General features: G+C 45.6%; 1 protein-coding gene across 1 annotated transcript in view; it reads left to right on the top strand.

The window, feature by feature from the left end:
- Window positions 1–523: 523 nt before the first annotated feature.
- lpar1 (lysophosphatidic acid receptor 1) overlaps window positions 524–23,966 on the top strand; it is a 49,243-nt gene continuing 25,800 nt past the window's right edge. Inside the window, exon 1 of the mRNA XM_012831650.3 lies at window positions 524–1,087. The gene's annotated coding sequence lies outside the window, so the exon portion shown is untranslated. The remainder of the gene's footprint in view (window positions 1,088–23,966) is intronic.

Raw genomic sequence — 23,966 nt, 5'->3', positions numbered from 1 at the left:
ATGATCTGGGGTTGTTCTTAAAACATTTGGGACTGAAGCCTCGGACGCCCATCTAAAGACGCCCATGGTGTGTGTGTTCAATTTAATTTGCAGGACTGTTTTTGTAAGGCACGCATAGCGTCAACAATGCGCAGCTGTCATGAAACGTAATCTTGTGTGTGTTTGTTTTTGCTGTGGGCCAGCGAGCCTCGACAGCCTTTAATAGGTTTAACCTCCCAACGAAGCAGAAGAGAAGTGAAAGCATAATGCCTCCTCTGTGTCTGACATTCCTGCAGGCATTGTGTTCAGTTATCGCCGTGCTGTGTGCTGGGATTGAGTACTATGAGGGTCCACCCATCAAGTCAGACCGTGCATGGACACAAACGTTGGCAGCCTAACACAAATAAAATAAAATTGTATTTTTAAGAAAATGAATATTCAATATGGGGGCATATCTTTAACTCGGGCCAGAACCAATCAACCGTTACGTGCAAAAAAAAGTAACACCCTTTTAGACAAAGCTGTCCAGGTTCACAAACTTTTCTTTCCCAGCGTGAAAAATGTCTCGCAAACTTTCACAGATGCTTTCCCTGTGATGTTGTCGGCTCCACATAAAGTTTATTAACTTGCTTTTTTGGATTTGAATAGATTACGCGCTTTTTTGTCTTTCAAAGAACACTATTGACAATGTGTTTCCAATTACTCCCAGGAATAGGACGCTCGCTCGCACGTTCCGTCGTCGCTCGCGGGCGCGCGTGACGTCACTCGCAGACAGCGGCGCTCCTCGGTGCGGAGAAGGGGCACTTCTTTGCGGCCGTTGCTGAGAGTTGTACGGCGTATAGCAGAGAGGGGGACACCTAACTTTTTTTTTCCTGCTTGAAATTCCATCACTGCATTACTCTTTTGAGGACGTAAAATGATCATACAACGTAACTTTGGATTTGACTGGAAAAACTACCAACGGTCCACGCATCCCTGACAGCGTTTGTGTGAATAACGGGACTTCTATCTGGGAACTGTATTCCGGTCTCAAATCAAAAGTTTCCCCTTTTTCTGGAGTTACAAAGGTACATCGCTGGTATCACCAACTCTTGTTGCCTTTACCTTGGTAAGTAACGTTCTATTTGTTGAGTTCACCACACACCTGAGTTCGACGATTTCGTCCGCATTCGTGCAGTTATAAAATGTTATTAGATCGAAATATGTCCAAAACAGCACAATGTCACACAACTTTCTGACTTTCTCGCTTCTGTCCTGTGCACACTTTCACGCTGGGAATATCGTTATCTAAAAGCAAAGGGAGAGCATCATAACGATAGCTACTCATCACACAAGGGGTCTGCACTGAACTACGCGGCGCGTCAGTTACGCGTGGCAGAAATACGCGCTGCTGGGGTTTACGCTGGAGGAGTCGTGGCAGGGAGATGAAATACGGCGCTGGCGGTGTTGTAAATATGTTCTACTGAAAATTAATGCACAAGGCAAATTATTTATTGTACTTTTGTGGCTCCAACAACAACAAAAAAAGACACTTGCCCAAACTCCCCCTTCCCCATCGCCCCCCCCCCCTCCCCTTGGATGTGGCTGTGCGTTATCGAGTTTCCAGATGCACAATGCGATCCAGGTTTCCGTTTGCCCCTCCGTCCCCCCGCTCTCCCTCCGTCCGTCCGTCGCCTACCGATGGTAACGTATCATGTCAAAAAGATAGTCTTTTTCAGAAGTATATTTTTTTGGGGTTCATCTATGCCATTTTAAGACTATGTGCTAAAATCACACAGTTTAAAGTAATATTTGCTACAACGGAGTGCCCCACACAGATTGATAGTCCTCAAACATTCCTAATGCCTTTGGCTTCTGCCCAAAGCACACGCCTTGGCTCTGTCCCTGTCTCACTCTGGGCATTCAGTCTTCAGTGGGACTCCACTGTTAGGCTTCAGCAAATCTGGGGAACCTTTTCAGTTTGGTTTGATATGTTCAGTTATGTTCAGTTGACTTATTCTTATTTTATAGACTTTTTTATTTTGTAGACTTTTACCACCCCAAATGGAAAGTAAATGCAAGAGAGATTATGTAAAGATCCCATCAATGTGGTCATAGTAGTCATGGCACCCCTGGCTTATTGGCAATACTGGCCAAGTGTGTGTGTCCGTGCAACAAGAAACAGGCCACATCTGTCGAGTGAGTTTTACCTTCAGTCACACCAACAGCATCACAGATGTGTTTTGCTTCGCTAATGTTTTGATTTCATTTTCAGAGTGTAAGCACTGTGGCAAACATGTCTTCCTCAAAGAAGGCTCTCTGTGCCCGACACGCAAGCAGTGGCTTCATTAACGCCTAACGAGTCTAATTCAGTTTTTAACAGCCGGGTGTGTGTGGATCTGAGAGAGGAGTGGGCTGAGCTTTCATTTAGATCTGAGAGCTGAGGAGACATATGTGGAGGTCTTTTGTGTGAGCGACTGAAGTGTGTGGAGGTCTTTTGTGTGAGCGACTAAAGTGTGTGGAGATCTTTTGTGTGAGCAACTAAAGTGTGTGGAGATCTTTTGTGTGAGCGACTGACGTGTGAACTTGTCATTTACGGGCTTATGCTCTCTGGTGTGTGGCTCTGATTTCCACTCTTAAATGTCCTTCTCACACAGTTACGTCCTCACACCAAGACCCACCCTGACAGTCACTGTTGAGCTCTACATGAATTAGATCAGAGGAGAAAACACACCACAGAGACACTTTCAGAACAGTTTAGAACCAGATTAAACACACACACACACACACACACACACACACACACACAGTTCCTGACTTAAGTAGTTAGGCCAAGTAAAGTCGTTTGATAAAAAGGGAATAATACTTCACCCCCGTGTTTAACTGTTTATTTTAAGCCTCCTCAGAATATGCTGTACATGGTAACTATGGCAACCACTATAAATGTCAGGTCCAGCACCTATGGTTAGGGTCAGGGAGGGGTCAGAGAGGGGTCAGGGTCAGGGTTAGGTGTAAGTATTGGGTGGCCAATGGCACGGGCGAGGTTAGGTGTAAGTATTGGGTGACCAATGGCACGGGCGAGGTTAGGTGTAGGGTTAGGGTTAGGGTTAGGTAACTATAATAGCTATTACAGGCTACGCTGAGCTGGACAAAGCATTATCTGCACAACCGCTGACGTTACTCAAAGAATGTGCTCATTTCTCACAGAGAACGCTCTTCTTCTTCTCTGACTAACAGTCATTGGTTGTTCCACGACAGTCTAGCACCGGTATCACACTGTGCGAGACGGAAATTTCCCCCTTTTTTTCCTGTCCTGGGGAGGTGAGGGTTGTGCCCCCCCCCCCCCAGGGGCCAGTGTTACTGCAGCATAGTTTCCTGTCCCTGCTGTCATGTCTAGAGCCTGACTGGTGTAGCCGTAGAACCGTTCTCTCCCTCCCAAAGCCTGACTGGTGCAGCGGTAGAACCCTTTCTCTCCCTCCCAAATCATTTCTATCCTTCCCAAAGCCTGACGGGTGCAGCGGTAGAACCCTTTCTCTCCCTCCCAAACCATTTCTCTCCCTCCGTGGAGACGGCTAACCCTAACCCTCTCCCTCCGTGGAGACAGCTGGCTCTTTGATTTATCTGGACTAGCACTGGTGCCAACATCAAATACCCCTAATGCCAAATACCCCCTAATGCTAAATACCCCTAATGCTAAATACCCCCTTATGCTAAATACCAAATACCCCTTATGCTAAATACCAAATACCCCTTATGTGAAATACCCCCTTATGCTAAATAACCCTAATGCTAAATACCCCTTATGTGAAATACTCTAACCACTAATGCTAAATACCCCTTATGTGAAATACCCCTTATGTGAAATACCCTTACCCCTAATGCTAAATACCAAGTACCCTAAAGCCAAATCTCACTTGCTGTAGATAGAGCTGTGCTGCATGACAGCCTGTGGCGCCACTCACACACACTTTCTCACACACACTTTCTCGTTGTTTTCTACCCCTGTGCTGATCCGTGAGGGCACTTTCCCCCGCGGGCCACACCGCCCGCCCGCCCGACAGGAAAGCCCACGCCAGTCACCTCCCGTGGGCCACACACACACACACACACACACACACACACACACACACACACAGCCCGCCCAGCAGCCAGACAGGAAAGCCCACGCCAGTCACCTCGGCGGTCGGGTCGGTGAGCAGCCGTGGAACATTGGGCCGGGGTGTGTGTGTGTGTGTGTGTGTGTGTGTGTGTGTGTGAGTGTGTGAGGGTGTGTGTGTGTGGGCTGACCCGATGCCCAGCCTTTCCTGCACGCCACTGACAGTGCTAAAGCACATTAAACAAGGGGGTGGCATTAATATGGCAAAAATATGCTGTGTGGCTTTAAATCACTGGAGAGAGAGAAAGTGTGTGTGTGTGTGTGTGAGTGTTTCTATGTGCGTGTGTGTGTGTGTGTCTGTTGTGTGTGTGTGTGTGTGTGTCTGTGTGTGTGTGTGTGTGTGTGTGTGTGTGTGTGTGTGTGTGTGTGTGTGTGTGTGTGTGTTTGTATGTGCGTAGGCCTGCAAACAAAATGATCTTTGGTGGTAAGGCTTTCACCCGTATCAGTTACATGAACGCTCACTAAGTTGTATGCATGTAGTAGAACGGCTTAGGCATGAGCTCAGAGATGTCTGCTGTGTGTGTGTGTGTGTGTGTGTGTGTGTGTGTCTCTGTGTGTGTGTGTGTGTGTGTGTGTGTGTGTGTGTGTGTGTGTGTCTGGAGTGTGGAGTGCGTTCTCACACGTTCATTGTGGTCTTTCTCTCTTTACTGGATTGTTTTCTGTGAGAGCTACTGCAAAGACACACAACATCTCTGTGTGTGTGTGTGTGTGTGTGTGTGTGTGTGTGTGTGTGTGTGTGTGTCTGTGTGTGTGTGTGTGTGTCTGCGCCATCTGCTGATTTGACAAGTGTTGCCTGCAGCATTGGCTTCAGTCTGACGGATGACGGTTGTTACAGCAGTGTGTGGAGTGCGGAGTGCGTTCTCACACGTTCATTGTGTGTGTGTGTGTGTGTGTGTGTGTGTGTGTGTGTGTGTGTGTGTGTATGTGGAGTGTGGAGTGCGTTCTCACAAGTTCATTGTGGTCTTTCTCTCTTTTCTGGATTGTTCTCTGTGAGAACTACTGCAAAGGCACACAACATCTTAGCCTGTTTCTCCCAAGTGTGTGTGTGTGTGTGTGTGTGTGTGTGTGTGTGTGTCAGCCTGATAGGCTTGCCAGTGGGTTGCGCGGCTTCAATCAACCTGAATGGATAGAGCCAAATGGTGGCGAGGGGGTGGGGGGGTGGGTCAGGGGGTTGGACTGTTGACATTGTCACTGCTGAGCTGCTAACAACATGACTCCTCAGGTGCTGCTCTCACAAAGGGCAGCACAGAGCTGATTAACTGATGGGTAACTAGCTGGGGTAGGGGTAGCTGGGTTAGGGTTGGGGTTAACTGGGTCCTGCCAGGGGAGCATTTATAACTGTGCTGATGCACTCGACTCCCCCACCTCTTGCTTTGGATAAAACCTAAATGACTAACTGTAAATGTAAATGTCTCCACTGTGGGATGCTGCTGTAGTCTCTCCATCTGGTCTACTGTAGAGTCTAGACTGCAACTGTTTTCTCTGTGTGTGTGTGTGTGTGTGTGTGTGTGTGTGTGTGTGTGTGTTGCGTGTGAATATATCGTTTGCATATGTGTAAGCATAGATAGGAAACACATTGGCTGCAGCTGATTTCTGCATTGCTCATCGCATCCACTGCATGACCGCTCCCATTGCGTATTGCAAATGTTTGCTCTGGAGACCCGCTGGCTTCACGCCCCCTAAGCGCACAACACACACACACACACACACACACACACACACACACACACACACAACACACACACACACACACACACACACACACACAACAAAGGCTTTTGGCAGAGATGCTCCTGATTACCGTTGGGTGGCCACTGATGCTGACAGCCTGGGCGTAGACGTCAGCGTTCTGGAGAGTGTTAAAGACATCTCGCCTCCCCTGGAGATGAAGTGGGATTCCTGCTTTGCCTTATCTGTAGGTGGGCCCAGTGCATCGCAGGCCTCCTCTCTCTCTCTCTCTCTCTCTCTCCTCTCCTCTCTCTCTCTCTCTCTCTCTCTCTCACTCCTCTTCCTCTTCTTCTCTCTCTCCCTCTCTCTCACTCTCTCTCCTCTCTCTCTCTCTCTCTCTCTCTCTCTCTCTCTCTCTCTCTCTCACTCTCTTCTCTCTCCTCCTCCACTCTTCTCCTCTCTCTCTCTCTCTTCTCTCTCCTCTCTCTCCTCTTCTCTTTCTCTCTCTCTCTCTCTCTCTCTCTCTCCTCCTTTCCTATCTTCTCTTCTCTCTCTCTCTCCACTCTCTTCCTCTCTCACTCTTTCTCTCTATCTCTCTCTCTCCTCTCTCTCTCTCTCACTTCTCTATCTCTCTTTCTCTCTCTCCTCTCTCTCCCTCTCTTTCTCTCTCTCTCCTCTCTCTCTCTCTCTTCTCTCTCTTTGAGTGGATGCGGAAGTGAGTGCGCGCGGTGATTGTGAGAGCGACGACGTGAGTGAGTGTGAGTGAAGCCGTCTTTTGGCCGTTTCTCAAACTTCTCTCTTTGTGTGTCCCTTTTATGTGTTTTTGGATTAGTTTTTTTGTATATTAGCTCTTACAGGCGCTGTAGATCGGTTTAGTTTGCTTTAGAATTTGTTAAGTGTTTTCCCGTGGAGTCGGCCACCAGCCTTCGCTGGAAGCGTGACTGCTGCGGGGCAATGGATTTTCACTAAATTGACAAGGAGTCATGGTGTTAAAATTCAATGTGATGCATCTGTGGAAGAATGGCAGTTTGGCGGTTGGCCAGTGTTGTGGCCATGAGCATATTAAGTCGGCATCGCGTATGAACAACGCGACTGTTTCTTTTTCTTAGTACAGTTGAGAAACGAGAGAGGTGGTTGAACAGGGTGTAGTGATCCGTAACACCCTTACACCTGTACTTCCACTTAGTACCCCCTCAAAGAAAGTCATAATTTCTAACGTCCCACCATTTATTAAAGACGTTCTCATTGAAAGAGAGTTGCAGCGGCATGGAAGGCTGGTCTCTTCCATTAGGAAGATTCCGCTTGGCTGTAAATCGCCGCTTTTAAAACATTTAGTTTCCTTTAGAAGGCAGGTATACATGGTGCTGAGTGGTGGTCAAGAGGAACTAAATCTGGTGTTGAAATTTAAGGTGGAGGGGTTTGATTACGTGGTGTTTGTCACGTCGGATTCCGCCTTGAAGTGCTTTAAGTGTGGCGGTATCGGTCATGTAATTCGTGACTGTCCCAGAAAGAGTGACAGCGCGGATCAGCAAACTGATGGTTTGACTGAGGCAAGCGCGGCTGGTCCCACTACAACTGGCCCCCCATCATCTGATTTTAACTCATCGGAACCAGGGGTTGGGGAAAGCATAGTTGAACAAGGCTGTGCTCAGGCTGAAACTGAATTGGTCAATCCCGCGTTAGAACAGCCTGTGGATGTAAGCGGTGACACTCCTGAGCCTGACGTGACTGTGTCGGCGACAGTGACAGTGAATGACTTGATCACTAAAGAACTTGCTGCTTTTAGCAGTTCGAAAAAACAGAGAGTAGGCCTGTTACAACGGAAAGTGGGCTGGAGAGGAAGGAGGATGATGGAGCTGCGGGCTCAAAAACATCTCCGGGGACTGTCCAAGATATTGCTATGGACACAGGGTTCAAAGTACCGATTAAAAGAAAGATCGAACTGGTGGATGGCAAGGGGAGTAAGGTGAAGAAGGCAGGAGAGGCAAATAGTGATGATAGTGACAATGAGTCTGGGGGGTCTAACTGGTCAGATTGCTCACAGGGAGAGTTGAACGCATCTGGTGAAAAACTAGCAGTGAGGTATAAAGCGGAGGACATCAGTCGCTTTCTGCGTGACACCAAAGGTAATCGAAACGTTGAAGTTGAGTTTTATTTCCCAGATCGGCCTCAATTTATTAACGATGTTGCCTGCTTCATTAGAGAAGGCGCCTTTACTGAGAGGGAGGTTGCACGCCTCCGAAAGTTTTTAACTACACTGAGGAAAAAGGTTCGGCTTGAGGAGCCACCCTCAGACACATAATGAGCAGTCAAACGAGCACCCTTAGTGTTGCCACGCTAAATTTAAACGGTGCCAGGGACGGACAGAAAAGATTAACTCTGTTTGATTTTATCGCCTTAAAACAAATAACTGTTATGTTTGTGCAGGAAACGCATTGCGACGTTAAATGTGAGGTTGAATGGAGGAAAGACTGGAAGGGGCGGATTTTTTTCAGTCACAAGACCTCCCTGAGTGGGGGCGTGGCAATACTTTTTTCTAAAGGTTTTCTCCCTCTTTCTTGTGAAGTAGAGGAGATAGTGGAGGGAAGACTCATGATGGTAAAGGCAGTTTTTGAAAAACACACCATGATTTTTCTTAATGTATATGCACCGACAAATGGTGCAGAGAGAATTTTGTTTTTGATCAAATCAGTGAAGTGCTTAGTGATTTGGATCCAGAAGCTCTTTTTTTCATGGGTGGTGATTTCAACTGCACCGCAGAGGATAAGTTGGATAGAAATCATTTAGAGCCTCATGCTCCCTCCCAGAAAGCTGTAATAAAACTAATGAATACCTATGAGCTGTGTGACTTATGGAGGACCATGCATCATGGGATTAGACAATATACATGGGCTCAAAGCAGGGATAGTTATATTTCCTTAGCACGATTAGATAGAATATATGTGTATAAGCATCACCTCAACCTCTTTAAAGAATGCCACATCCTGCCAACCGGCTTTTCTGATCACTGTGCAGTTATTTGCAAGGCATCAGTGAAAGTGTTCAAGCCCAAGAGTGCTTATTGGTGCTTCAACACATCACTTTTAGGGGATAAGCACTTTAGAGATACTTTTATCTTCTTTTGGGAGACTTTTAGGCAGCAAAAAGTTTCCTTTACCTCATTACAGCAATGGTGGGACTATGGGAAAGTCCAAATTAAGCTTTTTTGTCAGCAGTACACCTTCAGTGTTACCAATGAGATAATTCGTTCACTGAAGGGCTTGGAAGAAGATATTATGAACCTGCAGGAGTTAGTCACACCAACAGGGGCTGAAGAACAAGTTAAACTTCTAAAGGAGAAAAAGGGTAGATTAAGTGAACTGCTGGGGGTCAGGGCACAGGGGGCTCTCGTGCGCTCACGTTTTCAGAGCGCCAGCCTTATGGACGCTCCATCCAAGTTTTTCTTTGGGTTGGAGAGAAAAAAATGGTCAGAGCAGGATGATGCACACTTTGCGGTCTGAAGAAGGCCAGGAGTTCACTGAGCCTGCTGAGTTACGCAACTATGCAATGATTTTTTATTCTAAGCTGTATGAAAGTGAGTTGGTGCACAGTGATACGCCATCCAGTGATATGCCAACCGGTGCATTCCTCAGTGGTCTGCCCAAGGTGACAGAGGAGTCACATGCTGAGTTGGAAAAAGTGTTAACGCTCCAAGAACTTGAACAGGCCCTTATGAGTATGGAGAATGATAGAGCCCCAGGAATTGATGGACTGCAGATTGAGTTCTATAAGACTTTTTGGCCCAGTATTGGACAAGATCTCCTAGAGGTGCTCCGGGGGAGTCTAGAAAAAGGCTGCCTGCCTCTTAGTTGCCGCCGCGCTGTGATCACTCTGTTGCCCAAGAAGGGCGATCTTCAGAATATAGGCAACTGGCGCCCAGTTTCCTTGTTATGCTCTGATAAAAAGTTATTATCCAAGTCCTTGGCCATGAGACTGAAAAAAGTGATTGGTCAAGTAATCCACCCGGATCAAGCGTATTGCATACCTGACCGTTCTATTTTTGATAATATTGCATTAGTTAGAGACTTGCTGACAGTTTCAAGGAACTCTGGCTGCAATTTGGGGCTTATTTCATTAGACCAACAGAAGGCTTTTGACCGTGTGGAACATCAGTACTTGTGGTCCACGCTAGCTTCTTTTGGGTTTAGTTCTGGGTTCATAGCAATGGTTAAAACAATGTACTGTAATATTGAAAGTGTGTTAAAAGTGAACGGTGGCCTGAGTGCCCCCTTTAAAGTCAAGAGGGGAGTAAGGCAGGGGTGTCCCATGTCAGGGATGCTATATGCCATTGCTATAGAACCTCTGTTGCATAAACTGCGCACTGATTTGAGAGGTTTTTCTGTGCCCTGTTGTCTTGATAGGTTTTTTTTGTCTGCTTATGCAGATGATGTCATGGTTTTTGTTAATGACAAAGATGATGTGGTTACATTAGAAAACACTGTAAAGGCTTTTCAATGTTTGTCTTCTGCTAGAGTGAATTGGGGAAAAAGTGAAGCCCTTTGGGTAGGGGAGTGGGGAGGAAGGTGCTCTGGTTTGCCGGGTGGGTTGCTCTGGAAAAAGGAAGGGCTAAAATATCTGGGTGTTTTTTTGGGAGATGATTCTTTTGTCTCCAAGAACTGGGAAGGGGTTTTTGATAAGGTTAAAGGCCGCTTGGGGAAATGGAAATGGTTGCTCCCTCAACTTTCGTACAGAGGGCGCATACTTATCACTAATAATTTAGTGGCTTCTTCATTATGGCACAAGTTTGCTTGCATGGAACCTCCTGCTCTGCTACTGGATAGCATTCAGAAGGAAGTGGTGGACTTCTTTTGGGACAAAATGCACTGGGTCCCTCAGGCGGTTCTTTTCTTGTCAAGAGAGGATGGAGGACAAGGGCTCATAAATCTGGTCAGCAGGAGAGACGCTTACCGATTACAGTTCATTCAGCGACTGCTGACTGCACCCAAAACACTGACTTGGAGACCACTGGCCCATTGTATTTTGCATGGAGTCAGTAAATTGGGCCTGGATGTCAGTCTCTTCCAGATGGACGCTAAGCAGCTCGTCATTGAAGGATTACCTCTTTTTTACAGAAGTATTTTTAGGGTTTGGGGACTTTTTTATCATCAGTGGGTTGGAGGGTTATCATCCGTTCACTGGTTGCTGGAGGAGCCAATTGTGTTGGGATCACGGTTTGATGTGGCTGGTGAGGACTTTCCTGGGATAAAAAAACTGTTATGTGAAAAAATGGTTTTGAAATTGCGACATTTGGTTGGCAGGGCAGGCTGCAAGTTGCAAAATGCCCAGGCAGTAGCTTCCTGCTTAGGGATTAAGTCTGTGAGGTATGTGGAGAGGTTCCTTGGAAAACTAAATGGGGTGTTAAATCTTCAGGAGAAAAGTCTTCTAGAAGGATACAGCAAGGGAAATATAATCTGTGATGGGGAAGATATTTTCCCAAACATTCTTCTTTTACCTGCGGTGCAGGAGTGTGGCCATGCTAGCCCCCTGCTGGTTTTTGGAGAACATGAACGCATTTGTTTATTTACAGTTACGGGGAAAGTTTTGTACAGGAATTTAGTGAAGCTGGCAAATAGGAGAACGTTGGAAGGCAGGACAGATACTGTTTGGAGAGACAGGCTAGGCATTAACGACAACACCAAACCTGTGTGGAGAGTCTTGTACAAGCAGCCATTGACGAAAAGAACTGGGGATCTTCAGTGGAGGATATTACATGGGGCTATTGCGGTTAATGCCGTTATAGCTAAGATAAACCCTGAAATTAGTGACAAGTGTCCATTCTGTGTTGGGAGAGAGACTATCTATCACTGTTTCATGGACTGTAATAGGCTTTCCCCTTTATTCTGTATGCTAAGCCTACTATTTTTTTCAATGGGAACAATGTTCACGAAGCAAGGTTTTATAATTGGGTTCTCGTACAATCAGAGGCAGAGGTCAAAGTGTCAACTTCTTAATTTTATAGTTGGTCAGGCCAAACTAGCAATTTACCTTAGCCGCAGAAACAAGGTACGGTACAGTACAGGGGATGATGTAAAAGCAGTTTTCAAGAATTTAGTTAAATCGAGAATTGGTATTGATTTTCATTTCTATAATGTCATGAGTGCAATTGATGTCTTTAAAGATATATGGTGTGGTAATGGTGCGCTTTGCGCGGTGAAAGAGGACGAACTGGTCTTCGCTCCTTTTTTGAACAACTGACTTGTGTTTTGTTTTTGTGCCTGTTTTTCTTTCTTTCCTTTTTTGTGTGTAGGGGGGGGGGGGGGGGGGGGTGAAGGGAACTGTTTGTTTGTGGGACCTTTAACTGTTGTATAATAAAAGTTTGTTCAAAATCAAAAAATCTCTCTCTCTCTCTCTCTCGCACACTTTGGCCTCTAACTCACTGGGTATGGAATGTACAGCTTGTAAAACAGATATAGTCGAGCCCTCTACAGCACATTAGCAGTTCTTTTGTATTTCTATGTTCACAATAATATTAGAGTTTAAACAAACTACCCGACTACCTGGCCTCAGTTTGACAAGACTATGCTGTCACCCTCCGGAAGTTCCGGAAATTGAAACGTATTGAAAAGTATTCCGTTCCGTTGTCCTGGGAGACGTTGCTGCAAACTGCATGAATGAAATCTCCCCTTTAAAGTGCTTCTCCAGCTCTCCCCACAGTGTTTGGAGAGGACACTGGCCATGTGGTAAATTCATCTGCCTCTCTTTCTCTCCTTTTTTGGTTTCTTTCTCATTGTTGTTGCTGAAATCCTCCGGATTCTCTCACTACCCATATGCCCTTAGCTTGTTTGTCTCCTGCGAGAGGAAGCTGCTTTAGTTTTATGCTAAATACGCAATACGCAATTACTGCCATTGGCTGGGCACGCTTCTGAGCCACTGACAGCAGCACTGAAATGTTGTTCATCTCTCTTTCTATCTCCCCCACTATCACTCTATCTCTTTTAATCTGTTTCTCCTCGTCCCCCTCTCTCTCTCTGTCTCTCTCTCTTTCTCTCCCTCTCTCTCTCTCTCTCTCTCTGTCTCTCTCTCTCTCTCCCTCTCTCTCTCTCTCTCTCTGTCTCTCTCTCTTTCTCTCCCTCTCTCTCTCTCTCTCTCTGTCTCTCTCTGTCTCTCTCTCCCTCTCTCTCTCTCTCTGTCTCTCTCTCTTTCTCTCCCTCTCTCTCTCTCTCTCTCTGTCTCTCTCTCTCTCTGTCTCTCTCTCTTTCTCTCCCTCTCTCTCTCTCTCTCTCTCTATGTCTCTCTCTCTCTCTCCCTCTCTCTCTCTCTCTGTCTCTCTCTCTCTCTCCCTCTCCCTCTCTCTCTCTGTCTCTCTCTCTTTCTCTCCCTCTCTCTCTCTCTCTCTCTGTCTCTCTCTCTGTCTCTCTCTCTCTCTCTTTCTCTCCCTCTCTCTCTCTCTCTCTCTGTCTCTCTCTCTCTCTCTCTCTCTGTCTCTCTCTCTGTCTCTCTCTCTCTCTCTCTCTCTCTCTCTCTGTCTCTCTCTCTGTCTCTCTCTCTCTCTCTCTCTCTCTCTCTGTCTCTCTCTCTCTCTCCCTCTCTCTCTCTCTCTCTCTCTCTCTCTAAAATCCTCTCATCTCCTTGATTCTGTCTCTGAGTCGTAATAAAAATGCCACGAGCACGGACACGCACACACACACACACACACACACACACACACACACACACACGAGCACGGACAGCAGACATGGGCTTCAGCGACATTCATTCCTGCACTCCCAGATTAGCCACCCAGTGCTGATAGGCTACCATCAGGGAGCTTCGCTTTCAAAACACCCCATGATTTAGATCCCTCCATGATGGGACCTACACTGTAATTAAAGCTGATTCCTTCTCATCTCTGTGTTGTATCGTTACCATGACTGCGGCCCATCTGCCTGTCTGGCTGTGTATCTAGTCTCAGTCTGTGGATGAGGACAGCCAGACAGGACAAGTGCATTTAAGAGCATAGTGAGATTCTTAATGTGCCCTGTCCTGTCCTGTCCATAACAAAGCTTATTTAAGTCCTGTTTTCATCTCGCTCAAAATCCAAATCACTCTTTTAAGCAAACATATTGTTCTTGGGAAGTTTCTATAGTTCTGTTTTATGTTTACACTGAGGGTGTATGTGTGTGTGTGTGTGTCTGAGGAGTGCTTTCAGTGCCATCAGATACAGTATGATGTACGGTTGCACACTGAATACTGCATATCATCACGGCCAGGAAGTAGTGGTTTTAAATAGTTTTTCATGGTGAGGAGGGCAGTTTTGGCTTAATGACGTTCTGGTGTTTTTGAACTGAACTTCACCTCTGACTCCTCCCCCTCTGGTCTTCTGGGTTTATCTGCCTGCGAGGGTCAAATTGACTCCTCCCCCTGGGGTCCTCTGGGTTTATCTGCCTGCGAGGGTCAAACTGACCCGGCAGAGTTTGACCGGACTTCATTAAAAAGGACACATTTCTGCAAAACGAGCCTTAACTGATGATGCAGCCTTTGTCAACTACGCCCCAAAATTATGGAACTGAAATTAACTCAGTCTTGGGTAACGAGCCTTAACTTCAGTCTTCATGTCGAAAAGAGCCTCAACTCAGTCTTCATGTCGGAACGAGCCATAACTCAGTCTTCATGTCGGAGCTGCATTAGCATTCCTCATAAAATACGCATGGAATAGTTTCATGTGTAACTAGTACAAGCTGGTAACTGTCTGAATGTTGTTTGAGTGAAATTAGATTTTCTCCCAGAGTGCCTTCTGCTATGCTATGCTTGAGTCTCCTGGCTAAGCAGCTATGCTACGTAGGTTTAGCAGTTAGTTGATGCTTCTTTCCATTCTCCTAACAAGCACCGAAAGTAATCCAAACAATGAAAAGCTTGCGAATGACTGTCTGCCCAAGTGTGACCATAGATTAGATAGATACACCTTTTTTTCCCCTCCGTCACACTAATGTGTATTACCTCATCAAGCATGTGTACAAATGTGAACTATTTATTCGTTGTAAAAGGGAAAAAAGTCCACTTTCATTGCCTTTCTGACAGGACTGCTAGTAGGAACAATGAGCTCATTGTGCTCGCTGGCAGGCCAGGCTGAAACTGAAATGGATCCGGCTTGAGCTGCGGGCCTCTGAGCAGAGCACGCCTGAGAGAGACTGGTGCTCAGTGCTGCCCGGCTCCACACACAGCAGCTGCTTCTGGCCCACTTCTGGCCCACGCCTGGCCCACGCCTGGCCCAGTCCAAGTGGACTGGCACCGTATATAAGAGACAGACCTGTTTCAGATTCACCTGAGTCATCTGAAGTCTGTAGGACTGAGTTTCTGAATCTGCATATATAAGAAAGGATGATCTGTCTCATACACACACAAATATCTGAACCCCCCACGCTTCCTTCCTTCCTGTTTGCTGATTAGATCTGCAGCTTTTGAGGAACATGTGTTGAAGGTGTGAATTCTAGGGGATTTTATAGAGTTAGACCATATACTGTAAATGAAAGTACAAAAGTCTGTTGAAGTCTCAGTAGTAACATGGTGTCTCTCGTTCGATGCACGGTGACTGTGGAGAGGACTCTTGAGGGAAACACTAAGCTTACAGTAATCACGTAGGAAACAATAATTAGCTGTGCGACAGACAAATGTTCTATCAATAAATCTGGGAGCGAGATGTCAGAAACTTTGGAACAAATTCATCTTCATAAATATTGATGGAAGTGTTTTCAAATGTATGATCTTTACTGGTCTTGCTTCAGGGCTGATTCTATAACACAGTTTCCTTGTTTGAGTGTCCCCGGCCATCGATGATTCAGAAAGTTCTTAGACGACATGAGCCTGGAGCCGAACCTGGGGCAGGTCTGAGGTTATTAGGGTTCAAAGTTCAACTCAATTTATGTAGCGCCAAAACAATAACATTGCCTAACGGCTCTTTACAGAGCACAGAGCCGAAACCCCCCTAGGGCACGAAGGGCGACAGGGACAAGGAAATACCCCCTCTTCGCAGGAAGAACCCTTGAGCAAAACCTTGGCTCATGGGGGTGGGGGAGGGGGAGGGGTTAGGCTCAGGTAGAGAGGTAGAGATAGAAAAGAGTGTGTGTGTGGAGGGGGGGGGGGGGCAGAAGGGAAGGGAGGAGAAAGGGAGGGGAGAGAATCAGAAACATGGCAGATGAATTCATACACGTATCAGGATAAGCACAAGTGGCAAATGTACACAATACATATAGCACAAGATGGTATATATATATGACACATACATATAGCACAAGATGGTATATATATATGACACATACATATAGCATAAGATGGTATATATATATGACACATACATATAGCACAAGATGGTATATATATATGACACATACATATAGCACAAGATGGTATATATATATGACACATACATATAGCATAAGATGGTATATATATATGACACATACAACATTGATAGAGGATAAGATGGGAAGAGAGCCTTCAAGTATTACAGAACAGTTTAGTGGGTATACAGTGTGCTCGTAAGGTTACTATTACAAGGGTAAGGAGAGTAATGGAACAGTTTAGTGGGTATACAGTGTGCTCATAAGGTTACGATTACAAGGGTAAGGAGAGTAATAGAACAGTTTAGTGGGTATACAGTGTGCTCATAAGGTTACGATTACAAGGGTAAGGAGAGTGGTACAGGAGGTAGAGAAGTCGTTTAGTAATCAGAAGGTTGCTAGTTCGATTCCCTGTCGAAGTGTCCTTGAGCAAGACACTGAACCCCTAATTGCTCCTGATGTGCAGTGTGCCATCAGTGTAAATGTAAAATGTGTATACATACTTGTAAGTCGCTTTGGATAAAAGCGTCTGCTAAATGACTAAATGTAAATGTAGTAATAGAACAGCTTAGTGGGTATACAGTGTGCTCGTAAGGTTACTATTACATAAGATGGTATGTACGTACATGACACATACAACATTGATAGAGGATAGGATGGGAAGAGAGCCTTCAAGTATTACAGAACAGCTTAGTGGGTATACAGTGTGTGTGTGTGTGTGTGTAGAACAGCTTAGTGGGTATACAGTGTTCTCGTAAGGTAACTATTACAGAACAGCTTAGTGGGTATACAATGTGCTTGTAAGGTTACTATTACAGAACAGCTTAGTGGGTATACAGTGTGCTTATAAGGTTACTATTACAGAACAGCTTAGTCGGTATACAGTGTGCTCGTAAGGTAACAATTACAAGGGTAAGTAGAGCATTTAAACAGAAAACTTGATTTACTTTACGGGTAAATAGGCTAGCACAGAGTAGGCAGATGTATCATGAGCGGGGTAGAATGAATGCATGACCGTGTGGTGGGGATGGGTAGGTGTATGCAGAGGGTTTCTGCACGTAGATCAGGTGGAGAGACTACAGCAGCATCCCACAGCAGAAACAGTCTAGACTAGGAGGTTGTGTGTGTGTGTGTGTGTGTGTGTGTGTGTGTGTGTATAAGTACTTAATGGTCATGGTGATGAGTGTGTGTGTGTGTGTGTGTGTTTGTGTGTGTGTGTGTGTGTGTGTGTGTGTGTGTGTGTATAAGTACTCAATGGTCATGGGGATGAGTGTGTGTGTGTGTGTGTGTGTGTGTGTGTGTGTGTGTGTGTGTGTGTGTGTGTGTGAGTGAGATGTTTACTGTGTGTGTGTGTGTGTGTGTGTGTGTGTGTGTGTGTGTGTGAGTGAGATGTTTACTGTGTGTGTGTGTGTGTGTGTGTGTGTGTGTGTGTGTGTGTGAGTGAGATGTTTACTGTGTGTGTGTGTGTGTGTGTGTGTGTGTGTGTGTGTGTGTGAGTGAGATGTTTACTGTGTGTGTGTGTGTGTGTGTGTGTGTGTGTGTGTGTGTGTGTGTGTGTGTGTGAGTGAGATGTTTACTGTGTGTGTGTGTGTGTGTGTGTATAAGTACTCAATGGTCATGGTGAAGCAATGTTTCCACAGCCATTGGCATTAGTGGGTAAAGGTTGGACTATAAGAGAGAGAAGATTCGGTTGCTAGACATCAATTCGATAAAGAGATACATTGAGGTAAACACTTAACAGTAGGTAATATGGCCACTCTCTCTGTTTTTAAAGCCTTGTCCAAGGACTTGAAGAGGGAGAGGGAGAGGCTGCCCGGCGTGGTGTGTGTGTGTGTGTGTGTGTGTACCCAGCGTGGTGTGTGTTTGGGGGATTTGTGTTTATGTTTAGCTTTGTTGAGTTATGGGTGGCTGACATGGTGCATGAGTGTGTGTGTGTGTGTGTGTGTGTGTGTGTGTGTGTGTTGACATGGTGCATGAGTGTGTGTGTGTGTGTGTGTGTGTGTGTGTGTGTGTGTGTGTGTGTGTGTGTGCTGACATGGTGCATGAGTGTGTGTGTGTGTGTGTGTGTGTGTGCTGACATGGTGCATGAGTGTGTGTGTGTGTGTGTGTGTGTGTGTGTGTGTGTGTGTGTGTGTGTGTGTTGACATGGTGCATGAGTGTGTGTGTGTGTGTGTGTGTGTGTGTGTGCTGACATGGTGCATGAGTGTGTGTGTGTGTGTGTGTGTGTGTGTGTGTGTGTGTGTGTGTGTGTGTGTGTGTGTGTGCTGACATGGTGCATGAGTGTGTGTGTGTGTGTGTGTGTGTGTGTGTGTGTGTGTGTGTGTGTGTGGTGACATGGTGCATGAGTGTGTGTGTGTGTGTGTGTGTGTGTGTGTGTGTGTGTGTGTGTGTGTGTGTGTGCTGACATGGTGCATGAGTGTGTGTGTGTGTGTGTGTGTGTGTGTGAGTTATGGGTGACTGACATGGTGCATGAGTGTGTGTGTGTGTGTATGTGTGTGTGTGTGTGTGTGTGTGTGTGTGTGTGTGTGTGTGTACGGACATGGTGCATGAGTGTGTGTGTGTGAGTTATGGGTGACTGACATGGTGCATGGGAATTTGAGTTATACAAGGATAGCGAAGGGTGGCAGGATACAGCAGGAAGGAGTAGGAACAGTGCCCAACTGGCTGGCAACAGCTGCAACACACACACACACACACACACACACACACACACACACACACACACACACACACACACACACACACACACACACACACACACACACACACACACACACACACACACACACACACACACACACGGCATGCTGTACCCAGGATACCTAAAGGCCCTCCTACACAGCACTACATGCACTGTCTGTAGCCCGCTGCCCAATTCTATTGATATTGGGAATTTGATATGTGCTTAGCTGTGATGAGATGTGTTATGTAATGAACATTTTGAACATACAGTACCAGTCAAAAGTTTGGACACACCTTTCATTTTTTTGAGAAGTGTTTTTTTTTTACTTTTATTATTTTCTACATGGTAGATAACACTTTTTTTGTTTAGTACATCATTCCATATGTGTTCTTTCGTGGTTTAAATGTCTTCAGTATTAATCTACAATGTAGAAAATAATAAAAGTAAAGAAAACACTTAACACAAAAATGAGAAGGTGTGTCCAAACTTTTGACTGGTACTGTATGTTATGAACATTAATTATGTTGGCTGTCTTGGTGCACGCAGATTTGAGCTATACAAGCATAGGGTGGCAGGATACAATAGCAGTGCCTGGGATCCGCAAAAGCCCTCCTACACAGTACAGTGTTTCCCCTAGGTTTACAGCTTTGGGGGGGGGGGGGGGTTGCGGCACGGTGTGCGGCGTGGCGTGGCCACCGACACAAACGCTTAAAGGAATCATGGTGTTCATGTGTTTCTATTAATGACAGCCAGCAGTCAATATAACAACTAAACATCGGACTAAACCAGACTCTGTAAAAAGGGCCACGCACAACTTGCGGAAAATGATAAAAAATGGAAGCCAGATCTATTTCTGAATTTTCGGTACGTTCTGTTTCCACGTCTGTTGTAGCCATTCTCATTGGGCCTCATTGTCGACCCTACCTAGGAAAAGATCTCTGCCGGATTCATAAACGCCTGGATATTAGTTTTTTTAAGGCTTAAAAGTGTCGGTAGCTGTGCACTGATTCTTAAGCCCAATTCTGTCTGCTGGTGGGAGCGTGCTCACCTGTGTGTGCGCGCCCGTGTCTCTCTGTGTGTGTGTTTGTGCGCATCGCGGCGGAACTCTGCCATGCGCGATACAGAGAGCAGAGAATTGTAAACGCGCGACCATGTAGAGACAGAAATTACATGCCGTCGTGTAAATAAGATAAATAACATAAGGCTATTTATTTTGTTTAATAAAATAACAAGCTATAGACCTGTTCTATATCAAAGGTAACCTTAAATGACTTCCGTTGTGATCTGGCGCTTTATAGAAAATAAAATTGAACAAGATTAACTTGACCTTCCAGGGGGGGCGGGGGGTGCCGTTGGGGGGGCGGGGCGCCCCCCTAATATAACGGTAGGGGAAACACTGCAGTACAACATGCGTGTCTGTAGCCCACTACTACTAAACACAACGACAGGCCTGACAACAAGTATGAAGTATGTTGCGACAGGTGCAATGTCTTATTCATGACTATAAGAGGCACTGAAGAGGAATGTCTTTAGTCTCGATTTAAAGATGGAAAGGGTGTACACTTCTTGGATAGAGGCAGGACGATTTGATAGCGGAAGGCTCTGTCTCCTGTTTGTGTGTCTGTGTGTGTGTGTGTGTGTGTGTGTGTGTGTGTGTGTGTGTGTGTCTGTGTGTGTGTGTCTGTGTGTGTGTGTGTGTGTGTATGTGTGTGTGTGTGTGTGTGTGTGTGTGAGGGGGGCTCGGTAGCTGAAGGCTCTGCCTCCTGTTGTGCTTTTTGATATTTGATTTGATTTGATTTGATATTCTTGGAATTACAAGGAGACCTGCATTCTGGGAACGAAGTGGTCTTGGTGGGCAGTAGGGGACAACTCATTCCTTGAGGTAACTAACTATGGTCCTTTGGAGCTATGGCGGTCAGAGCTCTGTATGTTAGAAGGAGTACTTTGAAATCAATTCTACTTTTGATGTACAGGTGAGATATGTTCACATTTTGAGTTATTGTAAGCGGCAACAGCAGCGTTCTGTGTTGAGTTGAGCTCATCTCATCCGGACAGAAGAGCATTGCAGTAGACTGGTAGTTGCCGTGTAATAAAAGCATGGATTCGTTTTTCTGCATCTTGGAGGGATAGGGCATTTCTGATTTTGGCAATATTGTGTTTAGATGAGAAAATGAGAGTCTTTAAGAGGTCTTGGTTAATAATTACACAGATGTTTCTTATGCTAGTGTTGGATGTTAATGAAATGCCATCGAGTGTGGGTAGATGGCTGGATGATGTCATCCTCAATTGTTTAGGGCCTGCAAGCATAACCTCAGTTTTATCTGAATTATCGAGCAGGAAGATGTTAGTCTGCACGCTTTTACGTCTATCAGGCAAGCACACACACACACACACACACACACACACACACACACACACACACCGACACACACACTCACACACAGACACAGGCAAGCTTCTATCTTGGGTATTGTAATTGTACATTATGGTCAGGTTTCATGGATGGGTAAAGTTGGGTGACATCAGCATTGCAATGGAAGTGAATGACATGCTTCCTTATGGCAGCACTAGGGTAGCATGGACAAGGAGAAGAGAAAGGCTCCAAGCACAGAGCCTTGGGGAACTCCATTCTCCCTTGTATGTCGCCTTGGACAAAAGTGTCTGCTAAATGATGGAAAATAGTTGCTACTCCACCTCCATGTCCTGTGCTGCAGGGTTAGGGTTGGGGGTTACATGACTTGCAGGGGTAGACGTATTCAAGGCTAGGTATTCGTCTGGTTTTAGCCATGTTTCAGTCAGAAAAGGTATCTCCATTTTGTTGTCTGTTATAAACTCATTTAAAAGTGTACTTTTGATGTTAAAGACCTTCTATTAATAAGACTCAACTTTAGGTTTGTACTAGTAGGGTTTGCTGCAGATATCGTTTTTTTTATCTTTATCAGGGCAACAGTTTTCTTGGGGCAGCAGAGATTTGTATAGTGTAGTAGGGTTCTGCCTCCCAATGTTAATTTTGGATTGTCAGCAATCTGCTTTGGCTAATATATTAGATTTCTAGACAGGAGATTGGCTAACTCCCGGGAGGGTTAAGGGTAGGGTTAGGACAGGATACCCCTCCCGGGAGGGTTAGGGTTAGGGTTAGGACAGGACACTGGCACCCTCTCGGGAGGGTGCATGCTTCCTCCTGAATGTGTGTTTGGCAGTTGTCAATAAAGCCTACGTCATTACATGGGCACCATTCTGATTGCCAGTGATTGAGTGATGATAATATGCTAATATATATCTCATCACCAAGGATCAGGTTTAGGCCAAATTAGGGTCAGGTCCTTAGGGTCAGGTCTTTAGGGTCAGGTCATTAGGGTCAGGTCTGGGTCAAATTAGGGTCGGGTCATTAGGGTCAGGTCATTAGGGTCAGGTCTGGGTCAAATTAGGGTCAGGTCAAGGGTCAAATTAGGGTCAGGTCTGGGTCAGAGTTTGCCGCTTTCATGAACACAAGTCAGTTTAGTTTGAACCCTAGGGCTTAGTTTAGGGTAACGTGTGTGTATGAGTGTGAGTTGTGTGAGTGAATGTGAGTTTGCCATGACTGCATATATGTGGTTCCTCAGTCTCAGGTTGTGCACATACTGACCACAGAGCAGTAGCGGACGGAGCTCAGCTGTTGCCATGGGTGATATCAAAGGGTTAGCGGAAGGTGAGCAAGTTCACTCTAACTATGTTAAGTCAAAATTAAAACACATCCAAATTAACAAATTAAAACATGCCATGCCATGAACTTGTTTACCAGTAGTTTACAAGAGTTATTTGACACTATTAACATATTTACAGTAGTTTGCAAGAGTTATTTGACACAGAACATATTTACAGTAGTTTACAAGAGTTATTTAACACTATTAACATATTTACAGTAGTTTCTAAGAGTTATTTGACACTATTAACATATTTACAGTAGTTTACAAGAGTTATTTGACACTATCAACATATTTACAGTAGTTTGCAAGAGTTATTTGACACTATTAACATATTTACAGTAGTTTACAAGAGTTGTCGAACATTGTAAAAGATCAGCGTCACTGAAGTAATTGTACAGATAGTTTTGCAGTGTATTTGCAGGAATCCCTATGCATTCTGCCATTGAAAGTTTCATATTCATGACAAAACAAATAATGGTCCTATGGCATAAACATCATTCTCCATGATTACAAAATGAGTAAGTATGTCAGCCCTGGTCATTTCTCTTTCTTTAATTCATCTTTCTAACCCTGTGTTTCCATTGCTATTTCTGAAGTGCCCTCTGAGGAGCAGTTTGTAGCTTAGGCAGAAGGAAGCCAGCTGATGCCACAGCATTTTAGATGACCATTCATTACATTAGCTCCATAATTAAGGTATTAATAATGCATCCTAATGACAGGCGCCCCATTAAATCCCCTCAACGGTCAAATCAAAATTCCTTGAATGCAGGAAAGTGGCCATCAGATTTCCTATCATTGCTAGATGATCCAAAGCCAAATTCAATCACAGCCTGCAATGTTTACTGAACAAATTTCCCTAAATTTCCCTCGGGATTAATAAAGTATCCATCTATTTATCTATCTGAACAGTTAGAGTTTCCTTGTTTGTTTTGATCAAATCTTGTCAACAAAGCAAACCACATCATTTGTATTGCATTGTGTGAATGGCCACCTGCTGCCTCCGGCCTCCTGCCTCATGTCTGCCCTGGGGCTATTAGCTAGGGTGAGGGTGAGGGGCTATTAGCTATGGTGAGGGTGAGGGGCTATTAGCTAGGGTGAGGGTGAGGGGCTATTAGCTATGGTGAGGGTGAGGGGCTATTAGCTAGGGTGAGGGTGAGGGGCTATTAGCTAGGGTGAGGGTGAGGGGCTATTAGCTAGGGTGAGGGTGAGGGGCTATTAGCTAGGGTGAGGGTGAGGGGCTATTAGTGAGGGTGAGGGGCTATTAGCTAGGGTGAGGGTGAGGGGCTATTAGCTAGGGTGAGGGTGAGGGGCTATTAGCTAGGGTTAGGGTGAGGGGCTATTAGCTAGGGTGAGGGTGAGGGGCTAGGGTGAGGGTGAGGGGCTATTAGCTATGGTGAGGGTGAGGGGCTATTAGCTAGGGTGAGGGTGAGGGGCTATTAGCTAGGGTGAGGGTGAGGGTGAGGGGCTATTAGCTATGGTGAGGGTGAGGGGCTATTAGCTAGGGTGAGGGTGAGGGGCTA

Source organism: Clupea harengus, chromosome 12, assembly GCF_900700415.2.
Source record: "Clupea harengus chromosome 12, Ch_v2.0.2, whole genome shotgun sequence".
Classification (NCBI taxonomy): domain Eukaryota; kingdom Metazoa; phylum Chordata; class Actinopteri; order Clupeiformes; family Clupeidae; genus Clupea; species Clupea harengus.
This window is presented reverse-complemented; position numbering and strand designations above follow the sequence as displayed.